Below are 4,241 nucleotides of genomic sequence, written 5' to 3' on the forward strand. Positions count from 1 at the left end.
TTATTTAGGGTAATCGTTTTGCGCCTGAACGCCCGTTATAAATCAAAGCTCCGAACGCGAAAGCCACATGGCTTATCAGGCGTTATAATAAAATGCATTTTCAAGCATTTCTACGTGAAAGATCGGTCTGAAAATTGGCATGCACATAGAAAATAGGTTTATAAGTATCAAGAAGTGCTTATTTTTCGCGATGTTAACAGTAAACGTTGTCTTATAGGTTACAATACACTAAATGATCGCTTCATGTAGGGCTGTACTCTCTAAAAAAATATCATAGTTGACAGGAAGGCATGTTTTACACTTTTTACCATTATTCGGGTGTTATCTTGCGGAGATAATGGTAGGGCACGAATAGGTGTTCACAACTGAATCCCTGAAATATGATACACTTGAAGACTAAAGTAAACCATTGCAGTAGAAAAGGTTACATTTCACTAAGAAACGGCCGAAAAAAAAGTTGCAAAAACAGTCGATTTTGATTTGTGTCAAGTTCTTTCTTGCTTTGTACATGACATATCTTTTTTATTGCATATATCGATTCCGCTTAGAATGGCCTTTAAGAAAAGGTATGGTTATGGGGGTCTCTATGTGCAAAATGTTGCATTTATTTTCGCTCAAAGTTGTCGCTTTTACATTGAATTATATAGGGAAACTATTTGGTGTATTATGACCTAAACGCAAAACCAGGCCTAGTCACAAAGGAGCTGTATTTACAGAAAATCATCATTGTTTTAGTGGGATATGACGCGTTTTGGCAAATTTCACGGAATAAATGCGTTTGTTTCACGAATTTAAGGAGCATCGTGAGTTTTTAAGAAAAAAATACGTTTTCAGAGGAAAATAAGAAAAAAAAACGTACAAAAACTCGTCTTGAGCATCTCAAATCGCAACAATTTGTGCTGAAAGAGCTCATGAACACGTTTTAATAGTTGTTTACTTCTTTTTCTACATAGCTTGTAACAATATTCCAGTATTTTGACCGATTGAAATTATTTAGGGTAATCGTTTTGCGCCTGAACGCCCGTTATAAATCAAAGCTCCGAACGCGAAAGCCACATGGCTTATCAGGCGTTATAATAAAATGCATTTTCAAGCATTTCTACGTGAAAGATCGGTCTGAAAATTGGCATGCACATAGAAAATAGGTTTATAAGTATCAAGAAGTGCTTATTTTTCGCGATGTTAACAGTAAACGTTGTCTTATAGGTTACAATACACTAAATGATCGCTTCATGTAGGGCTGTACTCTCTAAAAAAATATCATAGTTGACAGGAAGGCATGTTTTACACTTTTTACCATTATTCGGGTGTTATCTTGCGGAGATAATGGTAGGGCACGAATAGGTGTTCACAACTGAATCCCTGAAATATGATACACTTGAAGACTAAAGTAAACCATTGCAGTAGAAAAGGTTACATTTCACTAAGAAACGGCCGAAAAAAAAGTTGCAAAAACAGTCGATTTTGATTTGTGTCAAGTTCTTTCTTGCTTTGTACATGACATATCTTTTTTATTGCATATATCGATTCCGCTTAGAATGGCCTTTAAGAAAAGGTATGGTTATGGGGGTCTCTATGTGCAAAATGTTGCATTTATTTTCGCTCAAAGTTGTCGCTTTTACATTGAATTATATAGGGAAACTATTTGGTGTATTATGACCTAAACGCAAAACCAGGCCTAGTCACAAAGGAGCTGTATTTACAGAAAATCATCATTGTTTTAGTGGGATATGACGCGTTTTGGCAAATTTCACGGAATAAATGCGTTTGTTTCACGAATTTAAGGAGCATCGTGAGTTTTTAAGAAAAAAATACGTTTTCAGAGGAAAATAAGAAAAAAAAACGTACAAAAACTCGTCTTGAGCATCTCAAATCGCAACAATTTGTGCTGAAAGAGCTCATGAACACGTTTTAATAGTTGTTTACTTCTTTTTCTACATAGCTTGTAACAATATTCCAGTATTTTGACCGATTGAAATTATTTAGGGTAATCGTTTTGCGCCTGAACGCCCGTTATAAATCAAAGCTCCGAACGCGAAAGCCACATGGCTTATCAGGCGTTATAATAAAATGCATTTTCAAGCATTTCTACGTGAAAGATCGGTCTGAAAATTGGCATGCACATAGAAAATAGGTTTATAAGTATCAAGAAGTGCTTATTTTTCGCGATGTTAACAGTAAACGTTGTCTTATAGGTTACAATACACTAAATGATCGCTTCATGTAGGGCTGTACTCTCTAAAAAAATATCATAGTTGACAGGAAGGCATGTTTTACACTTTTTACCATTATTCGGGTGTTATCTTGCGGAGATAATGGTAGGGCACGAATAGGTGTTCACAACTGAATCCCTGAAATATGATACACTTGAAGACTAAAGTAAACCATTGCAGTAGAAAAGGTTACATTTCACTAAGAAACGGCCGAAAAAAAAGTTGCAAAAACAGTCGATTTTGATTTGTGTCAAGTTCTTTCTTGCTTTGTACATGACATATCTTTTTTATTGCATATATCGATTCCGCTTAGAATGGCCTTTAAGAAAAGGTATGGTTATGGGGGTCTCTATGTGCAAAATGTTGCATTTATTTTCGCTCAAAGTTGTCGCTTTTACATTGAATTATATAGGGAAACTATTTGGTGTATTATGACCTAAACGCAAAACCAGGCCTAGTCACAAAGGAGCTGTATTTACAGAAAATCATCATTGTTTTAGTGGGATATGACGCGTTTTGGCAAATTTCACGGAATAAATGCGTTTGTTTCACGAATTTAAGGAGCATCGTGAGTTTTTAAGAAAAAAATACGTTTTCAGAGGAAAATAAGAAAAAAAAACGTACAAAAACTCGTCTTGAGCATCTCAAATCGCAACAATTTGTGCTGAAAGAGCTCATGAACACGTTTTAATAGTTGTTTACTTCTTTTTCTACATAGCTTGTAACAATATTCCAGTATTTTGACCGATTGAAATTATTTAGGGTAATCGTTTTGCGCCTGAACGCCCGTTATAAATCAAAGCTCCGAACGCGAAAGCCACATGGCTTATCAGGCGTTATAATAAAATGCATTTTCAAGCATTTCTACGTGAAAGATCGGTCTGAAAATTGGCATGCACATAGAAAATAGGTTTATAAGTATCAAGAAGTGCTTATTTTTCGCGATGTTAACAGTAAACGTTGTCTTATAGGTTACAATACACTAAATGATCGCTTCATGTAGGGCTGTACTCTCTAAAAAAATATCATAGTTGACAGGAAGGCATGTTTTACACTTTTTACCATTATTCGGGTGTTATCTTGCGGAGATAATGGTAGGGCACGAATAGGTGTTCACAACTGAATCCCTGAAATATGATACACTTGAAGACTAAAGTAAACCATTGCAGTAGAAAAGGTTACATTTCACTAAGAAACGGCCGAAAAAAAAGTTGCAAAAACAGTCGATTTTGATTTGTGTCAAGTTCTTTCTTGCTTTGTACATGACATATCTTTTTTATTGCATATATCGATTCCGCTTAGAATGGCCTTTAAGAAAAGGTATGGTTATGGGGGTCTCTATGTGCAAAATGTTGCATTTATTTTCGCTCAAAGTTGTCGCTTTTACATTGAATTATATAGGGAAACTATTTGGTGTATTATGACCTAAACGCAAAACCAGGCCTAGTCACAAAGGAGCTGTATTTACAGAAAATCATCATTGTTTTAGTGGGATATGACGCGTTTTGGCAAATTTCACGGAATAAATGCGTTTGTTTCACGAATTTAAGGAGCATCGTGAGTTTTTAAGAAAAAAATACGTTTTCAGAGGAAAATAAGAAAAAAAACGTACAAAAACTCGTCTTGAGCATCTCAAATCGCAACAATTTGTGCTGAAAGAGCTCATGAACACGTTTTAATAGTTGTTTACTTCTTTTTCTACATAGCTTGTAACAATATTCCAGTATTTTGACCGATTGAAATTATTTAGGGTAATCGTTTTGCGCCTGAACGCCCGTTATAAATCAAAGCTCCGAACGCGAAAGCCACATGGCTTATCAGGCGTTATAATAAAATGCATTTTCAAGCATTTCTACGTGAAAGATCGGTCTGAAAATTGGCATGCACATAGAAAATAGGTTTATAAGTATCAAGAAGTGCTTATTTTTCGCGATGTTAACAGTAAACGTTGTCTTATACGCAAAACCAGGCCTAGTCACAAAGGAGCTGTATTTACAGAAAATCATCATTGTTTTAGTGGGATATGAC

This window comes from Dreissena polymorpha, chromosome 4 (genome assembly GCF_020536995.1).
Source record: "Dreissena polymorpha isolate Duluth1 chromosome 4, UMN_Dpol_1.0, whole genome shotgun sequence".
In the NCBI taxonomy this organism is placed as follows: Eukaryota; Metazoa; Mollusca; class Bivalvia; order Myida; family Dreissenidae; genus Dreissena; species Dreissena polymorpha.